Consider the following 18,393-nt stretch of genomic DNA (forward strand, 5'->3'; position numbering starts at 1 on the left):
GCCAAGTACAAAGGTACACCCGACACCATGATCGATATTGAAACCGTCAATGTAGATGAAGACAGTGTCAACAGACTGCGGGCGAAGTAGGAAAAACTCGCTGCGATACATCAGGTCAGAAGAAATGTCCTTAGGAAGCAACTGGAGTCCGAAATAAACACAATATTCGACCCGAAGCCACAGCGCTCGCTGAAGAGTACGTACCCATGGGGAACGTGGCAGGGAGCGTAAAGGAAAACTGTCGAAGCACCAACGAAAGAGAGCTCCGGGAGACAACAGAGAAGAGGGCGCAGCCCGTACTGGCGGTCGAGGGAATCGTCAAAAAAGGGACCATAGGATGGGTTACCAGGCATAGAAGGCAGATGGCTCGCTTAGCGACTGAAAAGAACATCCTGCTGGTGCTCGGAATATGCCCCATAGATATCACGATCAAATACAGAGCTGCAAGGTACTGGTTAAAGGTGGGGAGACTAGATAAGGTACACACAATAACCGGTGTGCCCATAGAGACGATACGTCACCTTAAAAATTGGCGTTTGGATACATGGCAAGGTGAGTGGGATGTAAGTGATAAGGGACGTAGACTGCACGACTTCCTCGCTGACATATGGGAGTGGTTGAGAATGAGACATATCGATCCCAGCCGCGGGATGGTACATTTCGTAACCGGGCACGGACCTTATCCCACGCACTTAAACCGCGTGAGTCTGAGGCAGACACCTATATGCACATGCGTGGAAGAAGGTTCCCCTGAACACACTGTCTTCTTATGCGGGCAATACGCGAACAATAGACATACACTACACTTAGATTACACAGATACAGTCATAGATATATACACAGCAATAAGAGACTAAGAACAATGGGCACAATTAAACGCACTGACAAACAGTATTTCAAAAACAACGCATGAACAGTATATGTGGACACGACATCACAGACATGCCTATGTGCAGCGCAACAGAAATCCCCAGAGGATGGACAGCGATACCCACAGTGACAACGAAAATAGTGATAATGAGGAGGAACAGGAGGAGGAAGCTGAGATGTGACAGTAAATAAGCAAATTGCTGGAAATCTAGCCAAGAAAACACCAAATGCTGTACATGGATGCGCACCTAAAGTAGTTAATACATAATATTAGTAACAAATAGGATAAGCAACATTATTTCTCTACAAATGAAACGTCCCCTTAGAACAATTATACATGACTGTGTTTAAACTGACACACAATATTTTTAGCGCAACACAATCTGACTTTCAAAAATCCCTACAAAAGAATGGCCCTGACTAACATTAACCTATACCTTTCACAAATCACTTACCTCACAAAAATCTTCGTTTCTCGAACTACTGCAATACAGCGAGCGCCACTACTGCCAGCTAAATAAAAGATTCAAACTACTGAAGGCACTAACTACTGATAGGTATAGTTAGCAAATGAAAGATTTTGATAGAGAACAAACAATGTATTTACCTCAATAGTGTTCAAAAGTCATTATATATATATATATATATATATATATATATATATATATATATATATATATATATATATATATATATATATATATATATATCAGTTCATGGCATCCAGTCTTACAAATTTACTGTCTCTGTCCAAAACTCCGCCATCTCACTCACCACATCCACCACTGCAGGCGGCTCACCTCCAACTGCGCAACGCTACGCGCTGTTAACAGCCAACAGCCCAACACTACAATAGCGAATATTACAACAATGCCAACCAGCCACAGACTGCAAACAGCACAGCCAGTGCGCTACGTGGCGTTACCAATATAAAAAACTAGACAGCCTACTTACATAGCCCCCATGCTCCCCACAATAAATTTTACAAATTCTTTTGGGCAGTGGCCAATACAGATTTGAAGAAATTTTTCATAATTACAATAACGAAGATATCAAATGCACACACTTATTGATACAATGTTGGTCAAAAGCTAAAGTTTTCTCACAGCCCATAAAGACAGTCCTGATCGTTCATCACAGCAAAATAGCAGTGTTTTTCTCAATGTCTGAGCAGTAAAAGGAAATGCACACAGAAGTAGTGGATTTCCATGCCGTCTTGAAGAAATAGTGTTGTCCTTCCAACGGAAAGACAGTGCTGACTCTTGACATGCAGACAGGTAATGGGCCACACAGAGCAAACCCACAGCAGAGTCATTCGAAGTTTTGAAGAATACTGGTAGGTAGGTCATCACAGAGCAGACCCACTATAGTCCTGGTAGAGATTATGGTATTGGTGGGTCACCAGAGGTGCAGATCCACTGCAGTCCTTGTAGAAATAATGGTGTTGGTGGGCCATCAAAGATGCAGACCCATTGTAGTCCTTGTAGAGATGGCTAGCAGCCATCTGCTGTGACTGTGCAGGTGCACAATCACCATTGAAGAGTCTTATGGAGAATATAGCAAGTCCATGAACCACCACTCGTGATTCACAAAATTTTTTTTTTGAAATGTCCTTAGAACCAGCAATGCTGTTATCCAGTCCCTTGCTGAATTATTAACACACTTGCAAATACTAACAGTCCTCTTTTTTTCACATATTGTGCATATACTATGACAACAGAAATGTGTGCAGTGATATGAATGCTTATAAGTTACTTAATTTGATAAACTGGTGTCAATTACAATTTTATAACATGAGAATACAATTACAGTGATACAGAAAACATCATTAAAAACATAACAATACAGATAACATTTGTAGTAATACAGGCTTTACAAAAGAATAGAAATAAACATATACATCAGTATTACAGGAATTATGACATAACTAAATATATAAAATAGTGAGAATGGTTTTCGAAAAGTTAATTTCACATATGAGCATTTAAACAAAACAGCAGTAATAATGTCTGAACATCTTTACAAAGTAAATAACATATTATTAATGCAAATTATATTTGAGGATAACAGTATTCCTCATCATAGTGAATGTAGCTTAGTACTAGAAAAATTCTACAACATAAATCTTAGTAGCTAAACACATAAAGACAGGAAAAACACAAAAACACAAATACACAAGGGTACACAAACACATAGCAGAATAACACAGGAGGAAAGGGCAGGGTTTGTTTTCAGTGTTGCAGTCCACCCCAAAACTTCTCCATATATCTTACCTGTTATTTCAACTTTTGTTTCCACCAAAAAAATCCTATCCAAGCATGCTTTCTGTATTCTGTTCACATCCTCTTTCAAAATTCTTTTTTGGCCAAACCATTTTCTTACAGCTTCTCAATGCATTTCTTCCAATTCATCACAACTCGTTCTCACACATAGACAACCCCATCTTAAGCTAACTTAAATCTACTGAGCTCAGATGCTAAATGAAGGGATGAGGCAATGCAGCAGCACAAAACAATTAATACAAACAGCAATGGAAAAATGGAAATTGTCAAAGCAAGCAGCAGCAAATCTAAATTAGCAGAGCAAATGCAACATTACAACTAATATGAGCCAATGTGCAGCAACAAGAAAAATAAATCAGTAGTAAAACTGGCTTAACAGAGTATTACAAAGTGACATTCAGTAGCACTATGCATGACAAACAGCAGCAGCAAATGCTATAACTTATAACTAAACATGGCAAAGCTCAAGCAGAAAAAATATTAAACTACAGACAACAATGCAGATAAGGGAAATGTCTATTCACATCTTAATGTCTATGTAATTAAAGTGGTGCACCACAACTTATTCTACGAAAAATATTACCAAGTAGTAGAAAAGAAAATTATGTATGCAAGTCCTGTGAAGAGAAATGTCTTTTTGTGCTCCTTCATTTTTTTTTAAGTAGATCATAAAGTTATTATTTACTGGATCTGTAGGCATAAAATATCTATATTAGTACATCTATAAAATTTTATTTTAATCAATGCTGCAGTGCAGCTAGAAACTAGATATTAAACAAAATGAGCAAACTCTCAACTAGAAAGACAATAGATGTAAAATGTTTCTCATCATTTCATTAGGCATTTTAGTAAATATCATAAATTAAGAGCTCCACAGTGTAATCATATGTTTTCAAGTTTGAACATGTCGTATTTGCGATGCTTTCTACAAAGGAATGTCAATAGCGAGGATAATGGCCTCTTTTTTTTTCACCTGTGCCTCTGAAAGGCACACACTAATTGCTTATTTCCAGGCAACTGTCTTGCAGCTGGGTGCCCACGACGCACTATGTGAAGGTGGTCACTTAACTTTCTTACCGAAATATTTACGACACCAGTTTGCACTACAGTGACAGTCTCATATAAAAAGTTTCACAGCTCCAGAATTTGCGTTGCAAATGTGTAGAGACAAAATCCTATGAATATAACAGCGTGCAAAAAATTTTCGCCTGCGTTGTGATACATTCACGCATTTACACACATTTCATAACTCTTCAAGTACGATTCTCAGTTTATTGATCATAAACATACCTCAACAGCATAATACACATCGTCATCATAATAATAACATCATAACAGATCAATCACATCTCAGAATCATCGCAGCTTCTTTCAATAATTTCAAGACCTTCAATAAAGTCATCTACCTCAAACGTACTTCAAAAATCATGATCCCTTACCAAATACATCATTCAAAGCTCGTATAGTATCACAATGGTTCCGAAAAAATATGAACAGTTCACAAAGTACAGACAAAATACAATTTCATAAGCATGAAGTTATTCAACTGTGTAATTACGTAAACATCTGTCACTGATGTAGAAAAATAAAACTTTATCTTCCCCCAGTTAAATGATCAGATAACTGTGTAATTTATGTGTTAGAGAAATATGGTACCGATGTGTAAAGTTGTATAAGCAATTACCATATTAGCTAGGGCTCCTTGTGTTTGCCAGACACATGGTACACAAAGTAAGCGTGTACCCCCCTGAGGATTAATGTAATTGTACCCTCAGGTGTTACAGATTACAGCAATGGACTGAAATGTATCACGGAAAACTTTCTTTGTAATTCAAAAATCTTGAAAAATAAATGGTTTAAGTACAAAATTAATCACTCAAATGCATGTCCTGTAGCGCTAAATGTGCGTCTTGCTGTGAGATAATTTCGTAGAAGTGTCGTAGTTATCGTCCTCTATAAGCAAAGTTCTGCTGAAGTGAATGTACTTACCTCACCATAAACGAAAGTGAAATGCTTTACGTATATATACATCGTAGTTATTGCGTACCTTACCGTGATCAAGAAAGTACTATAATGTGACGTATTGTTATGCTACGAAAAAGGCTGTCTCATTGTAGCTATACCACAAAAGTTACTACTAAAACATATTTTACTTTCCAGAATAATACAGAAAAACTGTGCAGATATAAAACAGATACACCGCAAAAGCAGCAATGTAAATTGTGTCACATATTAATAGCGTCATGATATAATCGTGTAGCTATCAAAGAAACCAAATGCTAAGTCATCTTTAACCTCACCGAATGTACTTCAAATAAAGAGTATCTTTTCAAGTAAACCAAAATGTTGCATTAAAATCTCATTAGCAGTATAAGTTCTAAGTATGTAAGCCTGATAGTCGTTACGTAATCGTGCAACTTGTTGCAAGAATGTACAACACTGTGTCGTCTGTTCACTATAACAATGCATTCGTAATTACTGTCTAAATAAGTTGCCCAGGTTCTTGACTGGATATTTAACTTCAAACATTGGTGCATGGTAACAGTTTCAAAGTCTGACAAAGCATACTAGAAATGTGAAGTGAATAGTTTAATGGCAAAGAAAAAGTTAAAAAGCAGATTATCATTCAAGAAACGGTTTTACTTGTGAAATGTGTTGTAAACCTTTACTCTTCCTAGTACGCAGAGTTTCAACTTCAACGCAATTATCATGTTGTATACGTCGGTAAGGAATGCTAAAATTTTTCTCAAGGTTAGCGTCTATGCTACTTTTCGCTGAGCCAGCCGGCGCACGTGGCTGCCTGCGGTGCGAGTCATTGTCTGTCTTTTTGTTGGCGCGCTTCGTTATTGGGATTAGGAGACCTAACTTCTACAAATTCACATTGACGAGAAGGCCCTGCCCAGTTTTAAGCTCGCCAGTTCTGATGGAATTCAGAACCTATACCTTTCACAAATCACTTACTTCACAAAAATCTTCGTTTCTCGAACTACTGCAACACAGCGAGCGCCACTACTGCCAGCTAAATAAAAGATTCAAACTACTGAAGGCACTAACTACTGATAGGTATAGTTAGCAAATGAAAGATTTTGATTTACCTCAATAGTGTTCAAAAGTCATAATATATATATATCAGTTCATGGCATCCAGTCTTACAAATTTACTGTCTCTGTCCAAAACTCCGCCATCTCACTCCCTACATCCACCACTGCTGGCGGCTCACCTCCAACTGCGCAACGCTACGCGCTGTTAACAGCCAACAGCCCAACACTACTATAGCGAATATTACAACAATGCCACCCAGCACAGACTGCAAACAGCACAGCCAGTGATTTTCATACAGAGCGCTACGTGGCGTTACGAATATAAAAACGTAGACAGCCTACTTACACTAATAACCATTTGTGTGTGTGTGTGTGTGTGTGTGTGTGTTGCTGGCGGTTAACGGCTCGAAGAAACCATTCCGAGGTATTCGCAGTAAGTCACACTCGTTGATGGTACTAACAAATCTCTCATCCAACCTTTTATATTCTTCTTAAAAAATAACAAAATTTTATTTACATTTCAACCTTAAATTACTGTTATTTTGAAAAGTATCATTCTTTATAAATGTTGTAGATAAAACAAAAGGAAAGAAAACTTTAAAAAGATGAAAAACGAAATTTGTAAGATGTACGACCTGTTTTAAACATCAGGTAACAGGTCTATAATTTGGCAATAAATAAATAAATAAAAATCCTGCTGGTAGGACAATGGTAAGTCAGCAACCTCAACATAAAGATTTTCAGTGGGACTAGTATAGAAAGCACCTGAGGCTGAAAGTATTCCGCAATGGTGGATGGTGTTAAGAAGACTTAAGGTAGACGGACGTGCGGATGAACTTACGAAACATCCGTAATCCATTTTCGAACGGACAGCGGGCCGGTACAAACGGAGGAGGATGGCCCGACCCGCTTCACGATTTACTGCATAAAGTACGTAGAACATTGAGTGAGCAAGTACAACGAGCTGCCAGTTAATAGATGTGAGAAGACCAGTAGAGTTTCCTATCGAACGCGGGTACCGAGAATTTCGTTGCGTTCAACGAACGGAAGAGGGAATGGGGAGAGACGTACAGAACTTCATACAGACAGTCTTGTCAGCGGAATCCTTTGTCGATGCTCCGCGAGTAAAGATGATCAAGACATCGCTGAAGACGCCGCTCAAGTAGAGAGGTTTTTTCAGAGTTGCCATAGATCGCAAAGTCGTCAATGAAAAGAGAGCCTGAGATACCTGGCAGGAGACAATCTACACTAGAGTTAACGGCTACGGTAAATAAGACGACACTGAGCACAGAACCCTGAGGCACCCCGTTCTCTTCAATAAAAGTGTGCAACAAATCCGAGCCCACACGTACCTAAAAAAGATGGCCATATAAAAATTCCTAGAAAAAAAGGTCAGGAAGTCCCACTCGTGCATCATAGTGAGAATACCTGTCCTCCAGCATGTGTCACACACATTCACCAAATCAAAAGAGAAGGCCTCAATTTGGCACTTCCGCAAAAAATGTTCATAATATGAACTGACAAGGTGACGAGATAATCCACAGCAAAGCGGTGCCTTTGGAATCCACACTGGACGTCAGTGAGGAGATTCTGAGACTCGAGCCACCACACCAGCCGACCATTAATCATATGTGCCATCACCTCGCAGACGCTACTGGTGAGGGAAATTGGGCGTTAGCTGGAACGTAGGTGTTTCTCCTTACCAAGCTTAGTTTGGTAATGACAATGGCCTCAGACCAGCGACTGAGAAATGTGCCATCTGTACAAATGCGGTTATATGTGTGGAGGAGAAAGCTAGGCCTTCAGGAGGCAGGTGTTACATCAGCATATGACCGCCGTCAGGTTCTGGAGCGGATGACTGGGACGAAGAGAGTGCATGTTTAAGCTCCCTCATAGTAAAAGCAGTATTGCAGAATTCAAGATATCGCCTTTGCCCCTTTCAGAGAGAGAAAGGCAGGGTAGTGGGTGGAACTCGAAATGACTGCTAAATATTTGCCCAAGGTGTCGGAGACGTCAAGAGGGTCTACAATGACATTGTTTGCTATGGTCAGACCAGGAACCGCGGTTCCTGAATCTGACGGAGATTATCCCAAACGACAGAAGAGAGAGTAAAATCGTTAGAAGAACTTTGAAAACAAAGCCAACTAGCTTTTCTGCCATTCCTGTAAATGCGGTAACACTGCGCACACAGCTGTTTATAACGGATACAGTTCGTCTCCGCACGCAGATTCGTCACCAGGGTCGGAGGTACTTCACAGCGAGGAAGAGGTGCGAGGTATGCAACGTTCCACGGCAGTAAGGATAGCGTTCGTAATGTGTTCTACCTGGTGATCAATGCAGGGGAAATGGCGTTCATTGGAAGTGGCCAGAGAGGAGTAGAGCCGGCAGACAGCTTTGTAAAGATGGCAGTTGGTTGGACGTAGAGATAGGCGTTAGCAACCAAATGACGCAGGGCATATGGTCACTCGAGTGTGTGTTGGAGAGAACGGACCACTCGAGATGACGAGCAAACTGAGCAATACAGATCGAAAGGTCCAAGTGGGAAAAGGAGTACGTGGAACCTGAAAGAAATTTGGGTGTACCTGTGTTCAAACATTAGAATAAGCTGGCTGAAGATATTTACTAAGTGAGAGCCTCTCGGACACGGGCGTGGAGAGCCCCAAGGTGGATGGTGGGTATTGAAGTCCCTGAGCTGCAGAGAGAGAGAGGAGGAAGCTGAGCAATGAGTTGCAGAATGACTGCAGAAGACTAGGGTGGGTAGGCGTTACAAAGAGAGAAAGTGAAACCAGGGACGGATTGACGGATGGCAACAGCTTGAAGCTGAATGTGCAAGGAATTGTGTAACTATAGACGTCGTCTCGAATGAGTAACATAAGCTGGAATTTCCGCCTCAGGAGGAAGGTCAAAACGGACTGACGTATGGGAGGTGAAAGTGATCATGAGGGCGTAATTTTGTTTCCTGGAGGCCGAAGTTAGCTAGGCGGTATAATTGCAAGAGGATCTGTAATTCAACACTATTGAATCTGAAGATAGGCAGGCTGGCTAGATGAAGGCAGAAAGTCATCGTGAGAGCACTCCTTTTTAGATTTCCATGCTTCCGTTTGCGAGGCATGTGATTTCGTTGGCGCAGGTGAAGATTTTTTGGAATGGTGTGCAACTGTAGCATGTGAAGATAAGAGTGTGACCTTGGAGCTGAGCGATTTCACAACCGTGGCAGTAATCTGCTAGTCGCAAGTTAAGTTATTTTGAGTAGTGTGTAGTTTTCAAGGTGACGAGATGATCCAACAGAGCAGTGCCTTTGGGATCCACACTGGACGTCAGTCCAGCAGTTTAGTTCCTTAAGACCTTATCACAAATTTCCAAATTTTCTTGGTCGGTATGCGAAGGCCGTCAGCCTCTGCGTGGTACATGGTATGAGGTAATGCTTGAAATTGGTGTTTCCGGCACACGATTGACGCCGTGGCTCACGGAATACTGGATTCCCTAATTGTTTATAAAATGGATTTTTTTTGTTCGTGCTTTGGAGGCAAAACTAGTAAGGTCATAAACGCCTATGACATAACGTAAGAAAAAACAATTCCTAAATAAAAGCCATAGTCGAAAATGGCAAAAATCTAATCACCCAACTTTAAAAGAGAAGCAGCTAAGGACAAGGACTTCCCTTGGGAAAATTTCTCAAACCATCGTTGAGATGGCGGTGGTCCCCGCGGAGGAGATCAAATCTGCTTCGCCATACCGTTGCGGCGAATTAAATGCAAGACGCGATCGACATATTGCTTCTCATTCGCTCAGACATCTAACGAAGTAGTCAGCAAACATAGACATGAACGTAAACAGTTGAAAAATGGGCAACAGATCAGAAAGTGAGCAAAGATCAGAAAGTGGAGCACCGCCAATGACTGAGAGCAGCAGGCACCCAGTGAGGGAGGGTCGCTATTTCATAAATGGCGGTAACTAAAATTACAGTGTCCTATATGCAGCAGGGCTAGAATGACCTCACAACGTGAGGACCGAGATGAAGTCGACCATGTTATTGGGAGAGGTTTAATGTCCTGGAGTTTTTTCCCATAGAGAGAAAACCATGGTGAGCGACAAAGTGATACTACATGCCGACAGACAGCGACACGAAAATTATCTGAGGGAACAGAATGACTAGCAGGCCGAGGGAGGAGAGCTGCAGCCTCAGGCTGATGAACTACGTCGGGAAAAAAGAGATCCGACGCGATATTAGCAGACATCCCATGAGTTTTGTCACGCCGGTGTATTTCTTGTCGTGTACAAGTTGTTTGGAGTAAAGGAGATGTCTAGTGAAATGTTGTTGTTATTGTTGTGGTCTTCAGTCCTGAGACTGGTTCGATGCAGCTCTCCATGCTACCCTATCCTGTGCAAGCTGCTTCATCTCCCAGTACTTACTGCAACCTACATCCTTCTGAGTCAGCTTAGTGTATTCATCTCTTGGTCTCCCTCAACGAATTTTACCCTCCACGCTGCCCTCCAATGCTAAATTTGTGATCCATTGATGCCTCAGAACATGTCCTACTGACCGGTCCCTCCTTTTTGTCAAGTTGTACCACAAACTCCTCTTCTCCCCAATTCTATTCAATACTTCGTCATTAGTTATGTGATCTACCCATCTAATCATCAGCATTCTTCTGTAGCACCACATTTCGAAAGCTTCTATTCTCTTCTTGTCCAAACTATTTATCGTCCATGTTTCACATCCATACATGGCTACACTCCTGACACTTAAATCTATACTCGATGTTAACAAATTCCTCTTCTTCAGAAACGCTTTCCTAGCCATTGCCAGTCTACATTTTATATCCTCTCTACTTCGACCATCATCAGTTATTTTGCTCCCTAAATAGCAAAACTCATTTACTGCTTTAAGCGTCTCATTTCCCAATCTAATTCCCTCAGCATCACCCGACTTAATTCGACTACATTCCATTATCCTCGTTTTGCTTTTGTTGATGTTCATCTGATATCCTCCTTTCCAGACACTGTCCGTTCCGTTCAACTGCTCTTCCAAGTCCTTTGCTGTCTCTGATAGAATTACGATGTCATCGGCGAACCTCAAAGTTTTTATTTCTTCTCCATGAATTTTAATACCTACTCCGAATTTTTCATTTGTTTCCTTTACTGCTTGCTCAATATACAGATTGAATAACATCGGGGAGAGGCTACAACCCTGTCTCAGTCCCTTCCCAACCACTGCTTCCCTCTGGTGCTCCTCGACTTTTATAATTGCCATCTGATTTCTGTACAAATTGTAAATAGCCTTTCGCTCCCTGTATTTTGCCCCTGCCACCTTTAGAATTTGAAAGAGACTATTACAGTTAAAATTGTCAAAAGCTTTCTCTAAGTCTACAAATGCTAGAAACGTAGGTATGCCTCTCCTTAATTTTTCTTCTAAGATAAGTCGCAAGGTCAGTATTGCCTCACGTGTTCCAATATTTCTACGGAATCCAAACTCATCTTCCCCAAGGTCGGCTTCTACCAGTTTTTCCACTCGTCTGTAAAGAATTCGTGTTAGTATTTTGCAGCTGTGACTCATTAATCTGATAATTCGGTAATTTTCACATCTGTCAACACCTGCTTTATTTGGGATTGGAATTATTATATTCTTCTTGAAGTCTGAGGGTATTTCGCCTGAATCATACATCTTGCTCACCAAATGATAGAGTTTTGTCAGGACTGGCTCTCCCAAGACCGTCAGTAGTTCTAATGGAATGTTGTCTACTCCCGGGGCCTTGTTTCGACTCAGGTCTTTCAGTGCTCTGTCAAACTCTTCACGCAGTATCCTATCTCCCATTTCATCTTCATCTACATCCTCTTCCATTTCCATAATATTGTCCTCAGGTACATCGCCCTGGCATAAACCGTCTGTATACTCCTTCCATCTTTCTGCTTTCCGTTCCTTGCTTAGAACTGGGTTTCCATCTGAGCTCTTGATACTCATACAAGAGGTTCTCTTTTCTCCAAAGGCCTCTTTAATTTTCCTGTGGGCAGTATCTATCTTACCCCTAGTGATATGTGCCTCTACATCCTTACATTTGTCCTCTAGCCATCCTGCTTAGCCATTTTGCACTTCCTGTCGATCTCAATTTTGACACGTTTGTATTCCTTTTTGCCTGCTTCATGTACTGTATTTTTATATTTTCTCATTTCATCGATTAAATTCAATATTTCTTCTGTTACCCAAGGATTTCTACTAGCCATCGTCTTTTTACCTACTTGATCCTCTGCTGCCTTCACTACTTCATCTCTCAGAGCTACCCATTCTTCTTCTACAGTACTTCTTTCCCCCATTCCTGTCAATTGTTCCCTTATGCTCTCCCTGAAACTCTCTACAACCTCTGGTTCTTTCAGTTTATCCAGGTCCTATCACCTTAAACTCCCACCTTTTTTGCGGTTTCTTAGGGTTTTAATCTACAGTTCGTAACCAATAGACTGTGGTCAGAGTCCACATCTGCCCCTGTAAATGTCTTACAATTTAAAACCTGGTTCCTAAATCTCTGTCTTACCATTATATAATCTATCTGATACCTTCTAGTATCTCCAGGATTCTTCCATGTATACAACCTTCTTTCATGATTCTTGAACCAAGTGTTAGCTATGATTAAGTTATGCTCTGTGCAAAACTCTACCAGGCGGCTTCCTCTTTCATTTCTTAGCCCCAATCCATATTCACCTACTACGTTTCCTTCTCTTCCTTTTCCTACTCTCGAATTCCAGTCACCCACGACTACTAAATTTTCGCCTCCCTTCACTACCTACTCATCATACATTTCATCAATTTCTTCATCATCTGCAGAGCTAGTTGGCATGTAAACTTGTACTACTGTAGTAGGCGTGGGCTTCGTGTCTATCTTGCCCACAATAATGCGTACACTATGCTGTTTGTAGTATCTTACCCGCACTCCTATTTTGTTATTCGTTATTAAAGCTACTTTGTTATTACCCCTATTTGATTTTGTATTTATCACCCTGTATTCACCGGACCAAAAGTCTTGTTTCTCCTGCCACCGAACTTCACTAATTTCCACTATATCTAACTTTAACCTATCCATTTCCCTTTTTAAATTTTCTTACCTACCTGCCCGATTAAGGGATCTGACATTCCAGGCTCCGATCCGTAGAACGCCAGTTTCCTTTTTCCTGATAATGACGTCCTTTTGAGTAGTCCCTGTGCGGACATCCGAATGGGGGACTATTTTACCTCCGGAATATTTTACCCAAGAGGTCGCCATCATCATTTAACCATACAGTAAAGCTGCATGCCCTCGGGAAAAATTACGGCCGTAGTTTCACCTTGCTTTCAGCCGTTCGCAGTACCATCACAGCAAGGCCGTTTTGGTTAGCGTTACAAGGCCAGATCAATCAATCATCCAGACTGTTGCCTCTGCAACTACTGAAAAGGCTGCTGCCCCTGTTCAGGAACCACACGTTTGTCTGGTCTCTCAACAGATACCCCTCCATTGTTGTTGCACCTACGGTACGGCCATTTGTATCACTGTGGCACGCAAGCCTCCCCACTAACGGCAAGGTCCATGGTTCATGTCACATAATTAATTAATATGCTGTGTTGTTAAACCTGTCACATCTCGTATGTACCTTGTTCGGTAAGTTTATCTTACATAAACAGTAATCAGCAAAAAAGTTGCACGTTATTAAAACAGTCTGTTCACTGTTAAATCTTGACTCAAAAACAATAGTAATGAGACTACGAATATACTAAATGGCTACTTAATGTTCGCATACTTGATGTCACTTTCGGATAATTAAGTAAATGCACAGACTTTTGAGAGTTTGAGTGTTTGATACGATTTATGTGCAGAACAATATGCATTTCATCATCGTATGAATAAAAATTTTCCCTTAATAACTAAGTCACAAGCTACAATAAGATCTGCTATAAAAGGAATCACAAAACACAGAGTTCTAAAAAAATGGCACTGAAAGAGAGAAGATTGGTGCATAAATTATAAAACATTTAGTGGGTGGAATATCTTTATGAACGATGCCGTTTGGTAGGATATAATTTATAAGATTTCATTGGAGACCTCTGTGAACGTCAGAGAAGTAGTTCGGTAACGACCGTTTTAACAGAATGAGAACGCTGTCGGCAGTTGCCGGAGATGCCATTATCCGGTAAAAGCAGGAAATGAAAGAGCGGAAAGAAGCGGAACCGCTCTGTGAAAGCACAAGAGCTTACCTCCAGTAACACGCCAACTGTATTTTATCAGGTCGGTGGTGTCTGCAATTTCTTGTACTTGCACAAGAAGTAAAAAATAAATAAAAATATAGAGTTACTATCTAAAGCTTCACAGTTCAGCGGTACTTCACAGCGATGCGACACCTGACCTTTCCGCCAAGAGCTGAGAGTCTTTAGAGTAGTCAGACTAAACATCACGAAAGAATAAGGTATAGAGCTAACCTCTTTTAAGTAATCCTACACTATGTTCAACTTCCAAGAAGAGTTCACTACTCGCAGGCAGTTCCTATTCACAAGGTACGCAACGCCGAGAGAGGTGGTCAAGATTCTGCTATCTTATTCAGGACGATAGGATATCAAATAACCAACCGGATACCTAGAGTGAGACTTAACGTCATTTCCCTAAATCAATTAAGATGAACGCTTGAACTATTCTGCCAAGAACTCCACGGCCGATTTTCGGCACCAACGTCCTACAGGTGGAGCATATGCTTCTATAGGAATGATCTCGTTGTCGTCGGAAAGTTAACTCTTATTCTTGCTTCCTTAACTAATTAATTAAAAGAGAAGTAATGACTATTATTAATGTTATCACGTTTTTGATGAACATTACAGCTGTTGTGGGCTGCACAAGTTTGAAATGTTGACTCGAGTGCAGCCCAGATCAACTGTTCATTATGTTATGCAAATAACAATTTAGTGATAAGTTAAAATTTAATTTAAAATGAAAGCAATAAATAATGTAATTTAAATTTTAAGGCAGTCTGCAGCTCTTAGTCTAGCGGTAGCGTTCTTTCTTCCGGGGCGAGGGGGCCTGGGTTCGAATCCCGGCGGGGGCAGTGATCTTTCCTGCCTCGAGAATATTGAGTGTTGTTGTGTCATCTTCATCACACCGCTCATCCCCATTAAGGTCGAAGGAAGGCAAAGGCAAGCGACCTCCACTAGGACCTTGCCTAGTACGGCGGTGCGGGTCTCCCGCATCGTCCCCAACCCTCCTCGGAGTATGGGACATCAAATGGTTCAAATGGCTCTGAGCACTATGGGACTTAACTTCTGAGGTCATCAGTCCCCTAGAACTTAGAACTACTTAAACTTAACTAACCTAAGGACATCACACACATTCATGCCCGAGGCGTGATTCGAACCTGCGACCGTAGCGGTCGCGCGGTTCCAGACTGTAGCGCCTAGAACCGCTCGGCCACACCGGCCGGCTATGGCACACCATCATCATCATATCGTAAGGCCACATTTTAAAAGAAATACAACATGTTTTTAATAATGATAATAATAATAATAGTATAAGGGCCAGCTACGCAAAATTTCAGGAGAAATTTCCAATTTAAATCTTAAAGCCACAGTCTGGGGACATACAACATGCTTTTTTTAAATAATAATAATAATAAGAAAGAGCCACCTATGTCAAATTTCAGATGAAATTTGCAATTTAAATCTTAAGTCCGCTGATGGGGAAATATAACATGCTTTTAATAATAATAATAGTAAAAGGGCCAGTTATGCAAAATTTCAGGTGAAATTAGCAATTTAAATCTTAAGGCCACACTTTGGAGAAATGTGACTACAAGGTTACTCTTTTCAGACTACTATAGTCAAACGAAGCCACGCTTAATACTCACCTTGCGTAAGGTGTCGGCGCTGCATGGATGCAAGGGGTGCATTGAAATGGTAATTTTTAAACAAACAGTCGGATGGCGTATCCGGAAGATCGGTCCAGGGTGTAGCTGACAAACCAGGCTGCGAGCAACGTGAAGCGACAGTCCATACAACCCGATGAATGGCGGTGTCACTAAACAACGATCGGGCAGTCACGAAGTTGCCCCTTTCCACAGCCGGAGGCTCGCACTAGCTGGCGTTCGCGACGAAGGCCCGCTGTCTCAAATCAACTGTCTTCCCACCCAGAAACACACCAAACGGCAGCATTTATCGTAGGCCGACTTCTAGCGAAGATGCTTACTGAACAAATAGCAAATCGAGAGCAAACTCGAGCAGGTGGTACCATGAGAGACCCAAGGGCTCAAACTCCCGCCCTTAAACACAAAAGAACCAGAGAGGTAGCAAGCGGGTGGAAGCAGCGGGTAGGCTTGACTTAGCTGAGGTGGATGTTTGACCAGCAGGCTGACCGGCCTCAAAAATCTCACAATCAGGCATGGTCCTACGAAACGTGGAACAAACTTCGCCGGAACCCCCGGAGTACGCCCTGCCACACCCCTGACGTAGAGCAGACCACCCACCTTCCTCTGGAAGGGCGACTATTTCGGTTATACCGCTTGACAGCAATGGACCATGTTAATGTTAGTTCGCTCATGCTGCCAATTTTTACTAAGGACCTCAGGCATTATAGGAATGGGTAGTAGGTCGTTAATTTCCCACATATTAGCCAGAGGAGAGTTGACAGGGTAAGCGAACTGGAGGGCAGCAGGAGTTTGCCATGGAAGCCTCGTGTTATGCGGATTCGTGGGCCCGCAATCCTTCCCGTTTTCCGTAACTCCCAATTGGGAATAGCATAATCGGGATGTAGGGAAGCAGCCTACTCACGCTGTAGTAAATTCACATCAGTTTCCATTGTGTGCCAACCAGTCTGCTGTAACTAGCTCTGACGTCATAAATGTTGTGCAATACCTTAAAAATCAAGCAAATGAACTAAAACTTTTCTAGCATGTCAGAAATAATACTAAATTAATGTGTGTTAAATATCAGTTCGATAACTTCAGCCATTTCCGAGATTTGGACGTTTTTCTGGAAAAATCATTGGCGCAACAGAAAAGAGCTAGAGACTTCAAAATTTATATTTAGATTCATCTTTCATAATGATTTAATAAAAACAGTACTTTGGATTTCACAAATTAAGACTTTAGTGGAAATTCATGATTTTCTGGTTTTCGTCTCAAAACTGAAGGAAGCAAGATAGATTAAGTAGGCTAGTAAATAAGGCTAGGATGTTTAGATTTAAATAGGTTGGAGGTCCGCTATGATTATGAAGATGTGTAAAGTTTCTTTTTAATACCTATAAAATTATAGCGATAGCGGATCTCAACAGGGCCAGTTCAGAGCTCATCTACTGCGTGCAGGGCAATTAAATTAATTCTCTCGCCCAGAATATTTAACTTAGCCACGTTAAAATTTTATTATCAATACTTACCTGCGTGCTGAATGCACGTTTAAATTAAGAGCTGCTTCGGCCATCAGCCAAAGAAGCTATAAATTATTATGTAACTTGAAGTGGTGCGTTACTAGCCCAGCGGCTAGTCGGGAGAGCGGATTTGATCAGGCGTTCCCTCAGCCGTCCGCACCGCGGCTTTATATATAAGAACACTGCGCAAGGAAGGAAGGCCCCAGTTCTCTCCAGACGCTGAATGACACGCCATCTGTGTCGGTAGTCGCGTCGCATCAGTGTATCTGCTACAAACAGCCTCGGGTGCCGTATTAAGTTACTAGAGATACGCGGAACCATGAAAACATTTTATGTGAAGTGTTAATTTTGGAATGATTTTCATTATCTAGCTTCAGTTTGCGTACTGTCGTATTTTCACGTGCCGTCGCGGGACAGACATTCTACCAAAAATTTAGCGTGGCGTTTGATGAAGTATTTTCATCAAATTATGGTGAGCATTCTTTTTAACATTTGATTCGGACATTTATAGTTGCATCAGCGCATTAGACTCTGAACTGTTCTGTTAGTTAGGTTGTAGGGATACTTGTGGTTTTTATTAGTGAATTTCAGAATATACTCAACTATTTTGGAAAACCGTTTTTGATTAGAAATCCCGGACAGTCTCCTAATTCCTCAGAGCTATAAGCTGCAGCTATAAGAACATTCTCAGGTAAAGTGGGCACTAGGATATCTATTTACTGGCTCCAAGTTTTATTAAATCACTTTCTGGGGGTCACGGAGTAAATAGAGAGCCAGTGTTGAGAACGGCAAAAGACAGCAATAACAACATTCTAAAAGCTAGAAACTGATTCA

This window comes from Schistocerca piceifrons, chromosome 4 (assembly GCF_021461385.2).
Source record: "Schistocerca piceifrons isolate TAMUIC-IGC-003096 chromosome 4, iqSchPice1.1, whole genome shotgun sequence".
NCBI lineage: Eukaryota > Metazoa > Arthropoda > Insecta > Orthoptera > Acrididae > Schistocerca > Schistocerca piceifrons.